Consider the following 16,307-nt stretch of genomic DNA (forward strand, 5'->3'; position numbering starts at 1 on the left):
CTGCAGTTGCCATCGAATTCTCTGCACTCGGTGCCTCAGAGGACGAGCACGAGTTTCCCAGGAAGGGCTGCATCAGGACTCATTCAAAACTCAGGAAAATTGTCCTGGAACACCTTCCATAAGGATGCTAGAATGGAATTGAAGAAGCAGGCGAGCGGCCACCACGGTCCACTAGCAGTCCTTAGGGTGCGCGCAGAAGCCGGGTGTTCTGCGGCTTCGTTCTTCGCCCTCGTACAAGCTACCGCTCTGTCCGGCTCCCGGAGCAGGAGAAGCGGCTGTTTCGCGCACACAACAGCGGAGCTGCAGCCGTACGCTCCGAAGCGCTGCTTCCGCCGAAAGACGCCGGCCACCGGCGCTTGGCTTCGGACAGTAGCCGAGAGCCGTAGTGTGCGTCTGCACTAAACTGCATCATAGCGAAAAGCTTTGGCAGTGTGTCTCGCAGGGAGATAGCTTAGGAGCGCAGCGCACTTATGCCTCCGTTGTCCAGAAACACGATTTTACTGCACACTCCAAAACAGTGCTCTTTTTAGGGCAATATATAAGCTGCTTTCTGACAGCCGTGATCTTTCGATTACTCTTGCCCAGCTCGTTGTTTTAACGTGCACATGCCGTCCTGGCATTGAGTGCACAGTGAAAGCAATCGCAAAAGTCCAGCAGCTGCTGACTCCCAAACACAAGGCGCTGGCTATGTTCTTCCTTCTTGACACCTCAACGCAGTCCTTCATTTCTGCAGTTGCCATCGAATTCTCTGCACTCGGTGCCTCAGAGGACGAGCACGAGTTTCCCAGGAAGGGCTGCATCAGGACGAATTCAAAACTCAGGAAAATTGTTCTGAAACACCTTCCATAAGGATGCTAGAATGGAATTGAAGAAGCAGGCGAGCGGCCACCACGGTCCACTAGCAGTCCTTAGGGTGCGCGCAGAAGCCGGGTGTTCTGCGGCTTCGTTCTTCGCCCTCGTACAAGCTACCGCTCTCTCCGGCTCCCGGAGCAGGAGAAGCGGCTGCTTCGCGCACACAACAGCGGAGCGGCAGCCGTACGCTCCGAAGCGCTGCTTCTGCCGAAAGTCGCCGGCCACCGGCGCTTGGCTTCGGACAGTAGCCGAGAGCCGTAGTGTGCGTCTGCACTAAACTGCATCATAGCGAAAAGCTTTAGCAGTGTGTCTCGCAGGGAGATAGCTTAGGAGCGCAGCGCACTTATGCCTCCCTTGTCCAGAAACACGATTTTACTGCACACTCCAAAAACACTGCTCTTTCCAGGGCAAGATGCCAGATGCTCTTTGATGGCCGTGCTCCCTTCCTGCTCTTGCCCAGCTCGTTGTTTTAACGTGCACATGCCGTCCTGGCATTGAGTGCACAGTGAAAGCAATCGCAAAAGTCCAGCAGCTGCTGACTCCCAAACACAAAGGCTCTTGTCTACGTTCTTGCTTCTCGACACTTCAACGGAGTCCTTCATTTCTGCAGCTGCCATCGAGTTCTCTGCATCTCGAGCCTTCGGGGACGAGCACGAAATTCCCAGGAGCGGCTGCATCAGAACGAAGTCAAAAACCAGGAAAGTTTCTCGGAACACTTTCAATAAAGCATGCCAGCAGTGCATTGAAAAGGCAGGGAGCTTTAGTCACCGTCCTCTAGCATTGCCAAGGCTGTGCACACAAATTCGTCTCGCTGCGGCTTCGTTCTTCGCCCTCGTACAAGCTACCGCTCTGTCCGGCTCCCGGAGCAGGAGAAGCGGCTTCTTCGCGCACACAACAGCGGAGCGGCAGCCGTACGCTCCGAAGCGCTGCTTCAGCCGAAAGACGCCGGCCAGCGGCGCTTGGCTTCGGACAGCTCCGGAGAGCCGTAGTGTGCGTCTGCACTAGACTGCATCCTAGCGAAAAGCTTTGGCAGTGTGTCTCGCAGGGAGATAGCTTAGGAGCGCAGCGCACTTATGCCTCCCTTGTCCAGAAACACGATTTTACTGCACACTCCAAAACAGTGCTCTGTTTAGGGCAATATATAAGCTGCTTTCTGACAGCCGTGATCTTTCGATTACTCTTGCCCAGCTCGTTGTTTTAACGTGCACATGCCGTCCTGGCATTCAGTGCACAGTGAAAGCAATCGCAAAAGTCCAGCAGCTGCTGACTCCCAAACACAAGGCGCTGGATATATGCTTGCTTCTCGACTACTCAACGCAGTCCTTCATTTCTGCAGTTGCCATCGAATTCTCTGCACTCGGTGCCTCAGCGGACGAGCACGAGTTTCCCAGGAAGGGCTGCATCAGGACGAAGTCAAAACTCAGGAAAATTGTCCTGGAACACCTTCCATAAGGATGCTAGAATGGAATTGAAGAAGCAGGCGAGCGGCCACCACGGTCCACTAGCAGTCCTTAGGGTGCGCGCAGAAGCCCGGTGTTCTGCGGCTTCGTTCTTCGCCCTCGTACAAGCTACCGCTCTGTCCGGCTCCCGGAGCAGGAGAAGCGGCTGCTTCGCGCACACAACGGCGGAGCGGCGGCCGTACGCTCCGAAGCGCTGCTTCTGCCGAAAGTCGCCGGCCACCGGCGCTTGGCTTCGGCAGCAGCCGAGAGCCGTAGTGTGCGTCTGCACTAGACTGCATCATAGCGAAAAGCTTTGGCAGTGTGTCTCGCAGGGAGATAGCTTAGGAGCGCAGCGCACTTATGCCTCCGTTGTCCAGAAACACGATTTTACTGCACACTCCAAAACAGTGCTCTGTTTAGGGCAATATATAAGCTGCTTTCTGACAGCCGTGATCTTTCGATTACTCTTGCCCAGCTCGTTGTTTTAACGTGCACATGCCGTCCTGGCATTCAGTGCACAGTGAAAGCAATCGCAAAAGTCCAGCAGCTGCTGACTCCCAGACACAAGGCGCTGGCTATGTTCTTGCTTCTTGACACCTCAACGCAGTCCTTCATTTCTGCAGTTGCCATCGAGTTCTCTGCATCTCGAGCCTTCGGGGACGAGCACGAAATTCCCAGGAGCGGCTGCATCAGAACGAAGTCAAAAACCAGGAAAGTTTCTCGGAACACTTTCAATAAAGCATGCCAGCCGTGCATTGAAAAGGCAGGGAGCTTTAGTCACCGTCCTCTAGCAGTCGCAAGGCTGTGCACACAAATTCGTCTCGCTGCGGCTTCGTTCTTCGCCCTCGTACAAGCTACCGCTCTGTCCGGCTCCCGGAGCAGGAGAAGCGGCTGCTTCGCGCACACAACAGCGGAGCGGCAGCCGTACTCTACGAAGCGCTGCTTCAGCCGAAAGACGCCGGCCACCGGCGCTTGGCTTCGGACAGCTCCGGAGAGCCGTAGTGTGCGTCTGCACTAGACTGCATCATAGCGAAAAGCTTTGGCAGTGTGTCTCGCAGGGAGATAGCTTAGGAGCGCAGCGCACTTATGCCTCCCTTGTCCAGAAACACGATTTTACTGCACACTCCAAAACAGTGCTCTTTTTAGGGCAATATATAAGCTGCTTTCTGACAGCCGTGATCTTTCGATTACTCTTGCCCAGCTCGTTGTTTTAACGTGCACGTGCCGTCCTGGCATTGAGTGCACAGTGAAAGCAATCGCAAAAGTCCAGCAGCTGCTGACTCCCAAACACAAGGCGCTGGCTATGTTCTTCCTTCTTGACACCTCAACGCAGTCCTTCATTTCTGCAGTTGCCATCGAATTCTCTGCACTCGGTGCCTCAGAGGACGAGCACGAGTTTCCCAGGAAGGGCTGCATCAGGACGAATTCAAAACTCAGGAAAATTGTTCTGAAACACCTTCCATAAGGATGCTAGAATGGAATTGAAGAAGCAGGCGAGCGGCCACCACGGTCCACTAGCAGTCCTTAGGGTGCGCGCAGAAGCCGGGTGTTCTGCGGCTTCGTTCTTCGCCCTCGTACAAGCTACCGCTCTGACCGGCTCCCGGAGCAGGAGAAGCGGCTGCTTCGCGCACACAACAGCGGAGCGGCAGCCGTACGCTCCGAAGCGCTGCTTCTGCCGAAAGTCGCCGGCCACCGGCGCTTGGCTTCGGACAGTAGCCGAGAGCCGTAGTGTGCGTCTGCACTAAACTGCATCATAGCGAAAAGCTTTAGCAGTGTGTCTCGCAGGGAGATAGCTTAGGAGCGCAGCGCACTTATGCCTCCCTTGTCCAGAAACACGATTTTACTGCACACTCCAAAAACACTGCTCTTTCCAGGGCAAGATGCCAGATGCTCTTTGATGGCCGTGCTCCCTTCCTGCTCTTGCCCAGCTCGTTGTTTTAACGTGCACATGCCGTCCTGGCATTGAGTGCACAGTGAAAGCAATCGCAAAAGTCCAGCAGCTGCTGACTCCCAAACACAAAGGCTCTTGTCTACGTTCTTGCTTCTCGACACTTCAACGGAGTCCTTCATTTCTGCAGCTGCCATCGAGTTCTCTGCATCTCGAGCCTTCGGGGACGAGCACGAAATTCCCAGGAGCGGCTGCATCAGAACGAAGTCAAAAACCAGGAAAGTTTCTCGGAACACTTTCAATAAAGCATGCCAGCAGTGCATTGAAAAGGCAGGGAGCTTTAGTCACCGTCCTCTAGCATTGCCAAGGCTGTGCACACAATGTCGTCTCCCTGCGGCTTCGTTCTTCGCCCTCGTACAAGCTACCGCTCTGTCCGGCTCCCGGAGCAGGAGAAGCGGCTGCTTCGCGCACACAACAGCGGAGCGGCAGCCGTACGCTCCGAAGCGCTGCTTCCGCCGAAAGACGCCGGCCACCGGCGCTTGGCTTCGGACAGCTCCGGAGAGCCGTAGTGTGCGTCTGCACTAGACTGCATCCTAGCGAAAAGCTTTGGCAGTGTGTCTCGCAGGGAGATAGCTTAGGAGCGCAGCGCACTTATGCCTCCCTTGTCCAGAAACACGATTTTACTGCACACTCCAAAACAGTGCTCTTTTTAGGGCAATATATAAGCTGCTTTCTGACAGCCGTGATCTTTCGATTACTCTTGCCCAGCTCGTTGTTTTAACGTGCACGTGCCGTCCTGGCATTGAGTGCACAGTGAAAGCAATCGCAAAAGTCCAGCAGCTGCTGACTCCCAAACACAAGGCGCTGGATATATGCTTGCTTCTCGACTACTCAACGCAGTCCTTCATTTCTGCAGTTGCCATCGAATTCTCTGCACTCGGTGCCTCAGCGGACGAGCACGAGTTTCCCAGGAAGGGCTGCATCAGGACGAAGTCAAAACTCAGGAAAATTGTCCTGGAACACCTTCCATAAGGATGCTAGAATGGAATTGAAGAAGCAGGCGAGCGGCCACCACGGTCCACTAGCAGTCCTTAGGGTGCGCGCAGAAGCCCGGTGTTCTGCGGCTTCGTTCTTCGCCCTCGTACAAGCTACCGCTCTGTCCGGCTCCCGGAGCAGGAGAAGCGGCTGCTTCGCGCACACAACAGCGGAGCGGCAGCCGTACGCTCCGAAGCGCTGCTTCAGCCGAAAGACGCCGGCCACCGGCGCTTGGCTTCGGACAGCTCCGGAGAGCCGTAGTGTGCGTCTGCACTAGACTGCATCCTAGCGAAAAGCTTTGGCAGTGTGTCTCGCAGGGAGATAGCTTAGGAGCGCAGCGCACTTATGCCTCCCTTGTCCAGAAACACGATTTTACTGCACACTCCAAAACAGTGCTCTTTTTTCGGGCAATATATAAGCTGCTTTCTGACAGCCGTGATCTTTCGATTACTCTTGCCCAGCTCGTTGTTTTAACGTGCACGTGCCGTCCTGGCATTGAGTGCACAGTGAAAGCAATCGCAAAAGTCCAGCAGCTGCTGACTCCCAAACACAAGGCGCTGGATATATGCTTGCTTCTCGACTACTCAACGCAGTCCTTCATTTCTGCAGTTGCCATCGAATTCTCTGCACTCGGTGCCTCAGAGGACGAGCACGAGTTTCCCAGGAAGGGCTGCATCAGGACGAAGTCAAAACTCAGGAAAATTGTCCTGGAACACCTTCCATAAGGATGCTAGAATGGAATTGAAGAAGCAGGCGAGCGGCCACCACGGTCCACTAGCAGTCCTTAGGGTGCGCGCAGAAGCCGGGTGTTCTGCGGCTTCGTTCTTCGCCCTCGTACAAGCTACCGCTCTCTCCGGCTCCCGGAGCAGGAGAAGCGGCTGTTTCGCGCACACAACAGCGGAGCTGCAGCCGTACGCTCCGAAGCGCTGCTTCCGCCGAAAGACGCCGGCCACCGGCGCTTGGCTTCGGACAGTAGCCGAGAGCCGTAGTGTGCGTCTGCACTAAACTGCATCATAGCGAAAAGCTTTGGCAGTGTGTCTCGCAGGGAGATAGCTTAGGAGCGCAGCGCACTTATGCCTCCCTTGTCCAGAAACACGATTTTACTGCACACTCCAAAACAGTGCTCTTTTTAAGGCAATATATAAGCTGCTTTCTGACAGCCGTGATCTTTCGATTACTCTTGCCCAGCTCGTTGTTTTAACGTGCACATGCCGTCCTGGCATTGAGTGCACAGTGAAAGCAATCGCAAAAGTCCAGCAGCTGCTGACTCCCAAACACAAGGCGCTGGCTATGTTCTTCCTTCTTGACACCTCAACGCAGTCCTTCATTTCTGCAGTTGCCATCGAATTCTCTGCACTCGGTGCCTCAGAGGACGAGCACGAGTTTCCCAGGAAGGGCTGCATCAGGACGAATTCAAAACTCAGGAAAATTGTTCTGAAAAACCTTCCATAAGGATGCTAGAATGGAATTGAAGAAGCAGGCGAGCGGCCACCACGGTCCACTAGCAGTCCTTAGGGTGCGCGCAGAAGCCGGGTGTTCTGCGGCTTCGTTCTTCGCCCTCGTACAAGCTACCGCTCTCTCCGGCTCCCGGAGCAGGAGAAGCGGCTGCTTCGCGCACACAACAGCGGAGCGGCAGCCGTACGCTCCGAAGCGCAGCTTCTGCCGAAAGTCGCCGGCCACCGGCGCTTGGCTTCGGACAGTAGCCGAGAGCCGTAGTGTGCGTCTGCACTAAACTGCATCATAGCGAAAAGCTTTAGCAGTGTGTCTCGCAGGGAGATAGCTTAGGAGCGCAGCGCACTTATGCCTCCCTTGTCCAGAAACACGATTTTACTGCACACTCCAAAAACACTGCTCTTTCCAGGGCAAGATGCCAGATGCTCTTTGATGGCCGTGCTCCCTTCCTGCTCTTGCCCAGCTCGTTGTTTTAACGTGCACATGCCGTCCTGGCATTGAGTGCACAGTGAAAGCAATCGCAAAAGTCCAGCAGCTGCTGACTCCCAAACACAAAGGCTCTTGTCTACGTTCTTGCTTCTCGACACTTCAACGGAGTCCTTCATTTCTGCAGCTGCCATCGAGTTCTCTGCATCTCGAGCCTTCGGGGACGAGCACGAAATTCCCAGGAGCGGCTGCATCAGAACGAAGTCAAAAACCAGGAAAGTTTCTCGGAACACTTTCAATAAAGCATGCCAGCAGTGCATTGAAAAGGCAGGGAGCTTTAGTCACCGTCCTCTAGCATTGCCAAGGCTGTGCACACAATGTCGTCTCCCTGCGGCTTCGTTCTTCGCCCTCGTACAAGCTACCGCTCTGTCCGGCTCCCGGAGCAGGAGAAGCGGCTGCTTCGCGCACACAACAGCGGAGCGGCAGCCGTACGCTCCGAAGCGCTGCTTCCGCCGAAAGACGCCGGCCACCGGCGCTTGGCTTCGGACAGCTCCGGAGAGCCGTAGTGTGCGTCTGCACTAGACTGCATCCTAGCGAAAAGCTTTGGCAGTGTGTCTCGCAGGGAGATAGCTTAGGAGCGCAGCGCACTTATGCCTCCCTTGTCCAGAAACACGATTTTACTGCACACTCCAAAACAGTGCTCTGTTTAGGGCAATATATAAGCTGCTTTCTGACAGCCGTGATCTTTCGATTACTCTTGCCCAGCTCGTTGTTTTAACGTGCACGTGCCGTCCTGGCATTGAGTGCACAGTGAAAGCAATCGCAAAAGTCCAGCAGCTGCTGACTCCCAAACACAAGGCGCTGGATATATGCTTGCTTCTCGACTACTCAACGCAGTCCTTCATTTCTGCAGTTGCCATCGAATTCTCTGCACTCGGTGCCTCAGCGGACGAGCACGAGTTTCCCAGGAAGGGCTGCATCAGGACGAAGTCAAAACTCAGGAAAATTGTCCTGGAACACCTTCCATAAGGATGCTAGAATGGAATTGAAGAAGCAGGCGAGCGGCCACCACGGTCCACTAGCAGTCCTTAGGGTGCGCGCAGAAGCCCGGTGTTCTGCGGCTTCGTTCTTCGCCCTCGTACAAGCTACCGCTCTGTCCGGCTCCCGGAGCAGGAGAAGCGGCTGCTTCGCGCACACAACAGCGGAGCGGCAGCCGTACGCTACGAAGCGCTGCTTCAGCCGAAAGACGCCGGCCACCGGCGCTTGGCTTCGGACAGCTCCGGAGAGCCGTAGTGTGCGTCTGCACTAGACTGCATCCTAGCGAAAAGCTTTGGCAGTGTGTCTCGCAGGGAGATAGCTTAGGAGCGCAGCGCACTTATGCCTCCCTTGTCCAGAAACACGATTTTACTGCACACTCCAAAACAGTGCTCTTTTTTCGGGCAATATATAAGCTGCTTTCTGACAGCCGTGATCTTTCGATTACTCTTGCCCAGCTCGTTGTTTTAACGTGCACGTGCCGTCCTGGCATTGAGTGCACAGTGAAAGCAATCGCAAAAGTCCAGCAGCTGCTGACTCCCAAACACAAGGCGCTGGATATATGCTTGCTTCTCGACTACTCAACGCAGTCCTTCATTTCTGCAGTTGCCATCGAATTCTCTGCACTCGGTGCCTCAGAGGACGAGCACGAGTTTCCCAGGAAGGGCTGCATCAGGACTCATTCAAAACTCAGGAAAATTGTCCTGGAACACCTTCCATAAGGATGCTAGAATGGAATTGAAGAAGCAGGCGAGCGGCCACCACGGTCCACTAGCAGTCCTTAGGGTGCGCGCAGAAGCCGGGTGTTCTGCGGCTTCGTTCTTCGCCCTCGTACAAGCTACCGCTCTGTCCGGCTCCCGGAGCAGGAGAAGCGGCTGTTTCGCGCACACAACAGCGGAGCTGCAGCCGTACGCTCCGAAGCGCTGCTTCCGCCGAAAGACGCCGGCCACCGGCGCTTGGCTTCGGACAGTAGCCGAGAGCCGTAGTGTGCGTCTGCACTAAACTGCATCATAGCGAAAAGCTTTGGCAGTGTGTCTCGCAGGGAGATAGCTTAGGAGCGCAGCGCACTTATGCCTCCCTTGTCCAGAAACACGATTTTACTGCACACTCCAAAACAGTGCTCTTTTTAAGGCAATATATAAGCTGCTTTCTGACAGCCGTGATCTTTCGATTACTCTTGCCCAGCTCGTTGTTTTAACGTGCACATGCCGTCCTGGCATTGAGTGCACAGTGAAAGCAATCGCAAAAGTCCAGCAGCTGCTGACTCCCAAACACAAGGCGCTGGCTATGTTCTTCCTTCTTGACACCTCAACGCAGTCCTTCATTTCTGCAGTTGCCATCGAATTCTCTGCACTCGGTGCCTCAGAGGACGAGCACGAGTTTCCCAGGAAGGGCTGCATCAGGACTCATTCAAAACTCAGGAAAATTGTCCTGGAACACCTTCCATAAGGATGCTAGAATGGAATTGAAGAAGCAGGCGAGCGGCCACCACGGTCCACTAGCAGTCCTTAGGGTGCGCGCAGAAGCCGGGTGTTCTGCGGCTTCGTTCTTCGCCCTCGTACAAGCTACCGCTCTCTCCGGCTCCCGGAGCAGGAGAAGCGGCTGCTTCGCGCACACAACAGCGGAGCGGCAGCCGTACGCTCCGAAGCGCTGCTTCTGCCGAAAGTCGCCGGCCACCGGCGCTTGGCTTCGGCAGCAGCCGAGAGCCGTAGTGTGCGTCTGCACTAAACTGCATCATAGCGAAAAGCTTTAGCAGTGTGTCTCGCAGGGAGATAGCTTAGGAGCGCAGCGCACTTATGCCTCCCTTGTCCAGAAACACGATTTTACTGCACACTCCAAAAACACTGCTCTTTCCAGGGCAAGATGCCAGATGCTCTTTGATGGCCGTGCTCCCTTCCTGCTCTTGCCCAGCTCGTTGTTTTAACGTGCACATGCCGTCCTGGCATTGAGTGCACAGTGAAAGCAATCGCAAAAGTCCAGCAGCTGCTGACTCCCAAACACAAAGGCTCTTGTCTACGTTCTTGCTTCTCGACACTTCAACGGAGTCCTTCATTTCTGCAGCTGCCATCGAGTTCTCTGCATCTCGAGCCTTCGGGGACGAGCACGAAATTCCCAGGAGCGGCTGCATCAGAACGAAGTCAAAAACCAGGAAAGTTTCTCGGAACACTTTCAATAAAGCATGCCAGCAGTGCATTGAAAAGGCAGGGAGCTTTAGTCACCGTCCTCTAGCATTGCCAAGGCTGTGCACACAATGTCGTCTCCCTGCGGCTTCGTTCTTCGCCCTCGTACAAGCTACCGCTCTGTCCGGCTCCCGGAGCAGGAGAAGCGGCTGCTTCGCGCACACAACAGCCGTACGCTCCGAAGCGCTGCTTCCGCCGAAAGACGCCGGCCACCGGCGCTTGGCTTCGGACAGCTCCGGAGAGCCGTAGTGTGCGTCTGCACTAGACTGCATCCTAGCGAAAAGCTTTGGCAGTGTGTCTCGCAGGGAGATAGCTTAGGAGCGCAGCGCACTTATGCCTCCCTTGTCCAGAAACACGATTTTACTGCACACTCCAAAACAGTGCTCTTTTTAGGGCAATATATAAGCTGCTTTCTGACAGCCGTGATCTTTCGATTACTCTTGCCCAGCTCGTTGTTTTAACGTGCACGTGCCGTCCTGGCATTGAGTGCACAGTGAAAGCAATCGCAAAAGTCCAGCAGCTGCTGACTCCCAAACACAAGGCGCTGGATATATGCTTGCTTCTCGACTACTCAACGCAGTCCTTCATTTCTGCAGTTGCCATCGAATTCTCTGCACTCGGTGCCTCAGCGGACGAGCACGAGTTTCCCAGGAAGGGCTGCATCAGGACGAAGTCAAAACTCAGGAAAATTGTCCTGGAACACCTTCCATAAGGATGCTAGAATGGAATTGAAGAAGCAGGCGAGCGGCCACCACGGTCCACTAGCAGTCCTTAGGGTGCGCGCAGAAGCCCGGTGTTCTGCGGCTTCGTTCTTCGCCCTCGTACAAGCTACCGCTCTCTCCGGCTCCCGGAGCAGGAGAAGCGGCTGCTTCGCGCACACAACAGCGGAGCGGCAGCCGTACGCTCCGAAGCGCTGCTTCCGCCGAAAGATGCGGGCCACCGGCGCTTGGCTTCGGCAGCAGCCGAGAGCCGTAGTGTGCGTCTGCACTAAACTGCATCATAGCGAAAAGCTTTGGCAGTGTGTCTCGCAGGGAGATAGCTTAGGAGCGCAGCGCACTTATGCCTCCGTTGTCCAGAAACACGATTTTACTGCACACTCCAAAACAGTGCTCTGTTTAGGGCAATATATAAGCTGCTTTCTGACAGCCGTGATCTTTCGATTACTCTTGCCCAGCTCGTTGTTTTAACGTGCACATGCCGTCCTGGCATTCAGTGCACAGTGAAAGCAATCGCAAAAGTCCAGCAGCTGCTGACTCCCAGACACAAGGCGCTGGCTATGTTCTTGCTTCTTGACACCTCAACGCAGTCCTTCATTTCTGCAGTTGCCATCGAGTTCTCTGCATCTCGAGCCTTCGGGGACGAGCACGAAATTCCCAGGAGCGGCTGCATCAGAACGAAGTCAAAAACCAGGAAAGTTTCTCGGAACACTTTCAATAAAGCATGCCAGCCGTGCATTGAAAAGGCAGGGAGCTTTAGTCACCGTCCTCTAGCAGTCGCAAGGCTGTGCACACAAATTCGTCTCGCTGCGGCTTCGTTCTTCGCCCTCGTACAAGCTACCGCTCTGTCCGGCTCCCGGAGCAGGAGAAGCGGCTGCTTCGCGCACACAACAGCGGAGCGGCAGCCGTACGCTCCGAAGCGCTGCTTCAGCCGAAAGACGCCGGCCACCGGCGCTTGGCTTCGGACAGCTCCGGAGAGCCCTAGTGTGCGTCTGCACTAGACTGCATCATAGCGAAAAGCTTTGGCAGTGTGTCTCGCAGGGAGATAGCTTAGGAGCGCAGCGCACTTATGCCTCCCTTGTCCAGAAACACGATTTTACTGCACACTCCAAAACAGTGCTCTTTTTAGGGCAATATATAAGCTGCTTTCTGACAGCCGTGATCTTTCGATTACTCTTGCCCAGCTCGTTGTTTTAACGTGCACATGCCGTCCTGGCATTGAGTGCACAGTGAAAGCAATCGCAAAAGTCCAGCAGCTGCTGACTCCCAAACACAAGGCGCTGGCTATGTTCTTCCTTCTTGACACCTCAACGCAGTCCTTCATTTCTGCAGTTGCCATCGAGTTCTCTGCACTCGGTGCCTCAGAGGACGAGCACGAGTTTCCCAGGAAGGGCTGCATCAGGACGAATTCAAAACTCAGGAAAATTGTTCTGAAACACCTTCCATAAGGATGCTAGAATGGAATTGAAGAAGCAGGCGAGCGGCCACCACGGTCCACTAGCAGTCCTTAGGGTGCGCGCAGAAGCCGGGTGTTCTGCGGCTTCGTTCTTCGCCCTCGTACAAGCTACCGCTCTCTCCGGCTCCCGGAGCAGGAGAAGCGGCTGCTTCGCGCACACAACAGCGGAGCGGCAGCCGTACGCTCCGAAGCGCAGCTTCTGCCGAAAGACGCCGGCCACCGGCGCTTGGCTTCGGACAGTAGCCGAGAGCCGTAGTGTGCGTCTGCACTAAACTGCATCATAGCGAAAAGCTTTAGCAGTGTGTCTCGCAGGGAGATAGCTTAGGAGCGCAGCGCACTTATGCCTCCCTTGTCCAGAAACACGATTTTACTGCACACTCCAAAAACACTGCTCTTTCCAGGGCAAGATGCCAGATGCTCTTTGATGGCCGTGCTCCCTTCCTGCTCTTGCCCAGCGCGTTGTTTTAACGTGCACATGCCGTCCTGGCATTGAGTGCACAGTGAAAGCAATCGCAAAAGTCCAGCAGCTGCTGACTCCCAAACACAAAGGCTCTTGTCTACGTTCTTGCTTCTCGACACTTCAACGGAGTCCTTCATTTCTGCAGCTGCCATCGAGTTCTCTGCATCTCGAGCCTTCGGGGACGAGCACGAAATTCCCAGGAGCGGCTGCATCAGAACGAAGTCAAAAACCAGGAAAGTTTCTCGGAACACTTTCAATAAAGCATGCCAGCAGTGCATTGAAAAGGCAGGGAGCTTTAGTCACCGTCCTCTAGCATTGCCAAGGCTGTGCACACAATGTCGTCTCCCTGAGGCTTCGTTCTTCGCCCTCGTACAAGCTACCGCTCTGTCCGGCTCCCGGAGCAGGAGAAGCGGCTGCTTCGCGCACACAACAGCGGAGCGGCAGCCGTACGCTCCGAAGCGCTGCTTCCGCCGAAAGACGCCGGCCACCGGCGCTTGGCTTCGGACAGCTCCGGAGAGCCGTAGTGTGCGTCTGCACTAGACTGCATCCTAGCGAAAAGCTTTGGCAGTGTGTCTCGCAGGGAGATAGCTTAGGAGCGCAGCGCACTTATGCCTCCCTTGTCCAGAAACACGATTTTACTGCACACTCCAAAACAGTGCTCTTTTTAGGGCAATATATAAGCTGCTTTCTGACAGCCGTGATCTTTCGATTACTCTTGCCCAGCTCGTTGTTTTAACGTGCACGTGCCGTCCTGGCATTGAGTGCACAGTGAAAGCAATCGCAAAAGTCCAGCAGCTGCTGACTCCCAAACACAAGGCGCTGGATATATGCTTGCTTCTCGACTACTCAACGCAGTCCTTCATTTCTGCAGTTGCCATCGAATTCTCTGCACTCGGTGCCTCAGCGGACGAGCACGAGTTTCCCAGGAAGGGCTGCATCAGGACGAAGTCAAAACTCAGGAAAATTGTCCTGGAACACCTTCCATAAGGATGCTAGAATGGAATTGAAGAAGCAGGCGAGCGGCCACCACGGTCCACTAGCAGTCCTTAGGGTGCGCGCAGAAGCCCGGTGTTCTGCGGCTTCGTTCTTCGCCCTCGTACAAGCTACCGCTCTGTCCGGCTCCCGGAGCAGGAGAAGCGGCTGCTTCGCGCACACAACAGCGGAGCGGCAGCCGTACGCTACGAAGCGCTGCTTCAGCCGAAAGACGCCGGCCACCGGCGCTTGGCTTCGGACAGCTCCGGAGAGCCGTAGTGTGCGTCTGCACTAGACTGCATCATAGCGAAAAGCTTTGGCAGTGTGTCTCGCAGGGAGATAGCTTAGGAGCGCAGCGCACTTATGCCTCCGTTGTCCAGAAACACGATTTTACTGCACACTCCAAAACAGTGCTCTGTTTAGGGCAATATATAAGCTGCTTTCTGACAGCCGTGATCTTTCGATTACTCTTGCCCAGCTCGTTGTTTTAACGTGCACATGCCGTCCTGGCATTCAGTGCACAGTGAAAGCAATCGCAAAAGTCCAGCAGCTGCTGACTCCCAGACACAAGGCGCTGGCTATGTTCTTGCTTCTTGACACCTCAACGCAGTCCTTCATTTCTGCAGTTGCCATCGAGTTCTCTGCATCTCGAGCCTTCGGGGACGAGCACGAAATTCCCAGGAGCGGCTGCATCAGAACGAAGTCAAAAACCAGGAAAGTTTCTCGGAACACTTTCAATAAAGCATGCCAGCCGTGCATTGAAAAGGCAGGGAGCTTTAGTCACCGTCCTCTAGCAGTCGCAAGGCTGTGCACACAAATTCGTCTCGCTGCGGCTTCGTTCTTCGCCCTCGTACAAGCTACCGCTCTGTCCGGCTCCCGGAGCAGGAGAAGCGGCTGCTTCGCGCACACAACAGCGGAGCGGCAGCCGTACGCTACGAAGCGCTGCTTCAGCCGAAAGACGCCGGCCACCGGCGCTTGGCTTCGGACAGCTCCGGAGAGCCCTAGTGTGCGTCTGCACTAGACTGCATCATAGCGAAAAGCTTTGGCAGTGTGTCTCGCAGGGAGATAGCTTAGGAGCGCAGCGCACTTATGCCTCCGTTGTCCAGAAACACGATTTTACTGCACACTCCAAAACAGTGCTCTTTTTAGGGCAATATATAAGCTGCTTTCTGACAGCCGTGATCTTTCGATTACTCTTGCCCAGCTCGTTGTTTTAACGTGCACATGCCGTCCTGGCATTGAGTGCACAGTGAAAGCAATCGCAAAAGTCCAGCAGCTGCTGACTCCCAAACACAAGGCGCTGGCTATGTTCTTCCTTCTTGACACCTCAACGCAGTCCTTCATTTCTGCAGTTGCCATCGAGTTCTCTGCACTCGGTGCCTCAGAGGACGAGCACGAGTTTCCCAGGAAGGGCTGCATCAGGACGAATTCAAAACTCAGGAAAATTGTTCTGAAACACCTTCCATAAGGATGCTAGAATGGAATTGAAGAAGCAGGCGAGCGGCCACCACGGTCCACTAGCAGTCCTTAGGGTGCGCCCAGAAGCCGGGTGTTCTGCGGCTTCGTTCTTCGCCCTCGTACAAGCTACCGCTCTCTCCGGCTCCCGGAGCAGGAGAAGCGGCTGCTTCGCGCACACAACAGCGGAGCGGCAGCCGTACGCTCCGAAGCGCAGCTTCTGCCGAAAGTCGCCGGCCACCGGCGCTTGGCTTCGGACAGTAGCCGAGAGCCGTAGTGTGCGTCTGCACTAAACTGCATCATAGCGAAAAGCTTTAGCAGTGTGTCTCACAGGGAGATAGCTTAGGAGCGCAGCGCACTTATGCCTCCCTTGTCCAGAAACACGATTTTACTGCACACTCCAAAAACACTGCTCTTTCCAGGGCAAGATGCCAGATGCTCTTTGATGGCCGTGCTCCCTTCCTGCTCTTGCCCAGCGCGTTGTTTTAACGTGCACATGCCGTCCTGGCATTGAGTGCACAGTGAAAGCAATCGCAAAAGTCCAGCAGCTGCTGACTCCCAAACACAAAGGCTCTTGTCTACGTTCTTGCTTCTCGACACTTCAACGGAGTCCTTCATTTCTGCAGCTGCCATCGAGTTCTCTGCATCTCGAGCCTTCGGGGACGAGCACGAAATTCCCAGGAGCGGCTGCATCAGAACGAAGTCAAAAACCAGGAAAGTTTCTCGGAACACTTTCAATAAAGCATGCCAGCAGTGCATTGAAAAGGCAGGGAGCTTTAGTCACCGTCCTCTAGCATTGCCAAGGCTGTGCACACAATGTCGTCTCCCTGAGGCTTCGTTCTTCGCCCTCGTACAAGCTACCGCTCTGTCCGGCTCCCGGAGCAGGAGAAGCGGCTGCTTCGCGCACACAACAGCGGAGCGGCAGCCGTACGCTCCGAAGC

The sequence above is a fragment of the Lonchura striata genome, chromosome 1A (assembly GCF_050655825.1).
Source record: "Lonchura striata isolate lonStrDom1 chromosome 1A, ASM5065582v1, whole genome shotgun sequence".
Taxonomy (NCBI): Eukaryota; Metazoa; Chordata; class Aves; order Passeriformes; family Estrildidae; genus Lonchura; species Lonchura striata.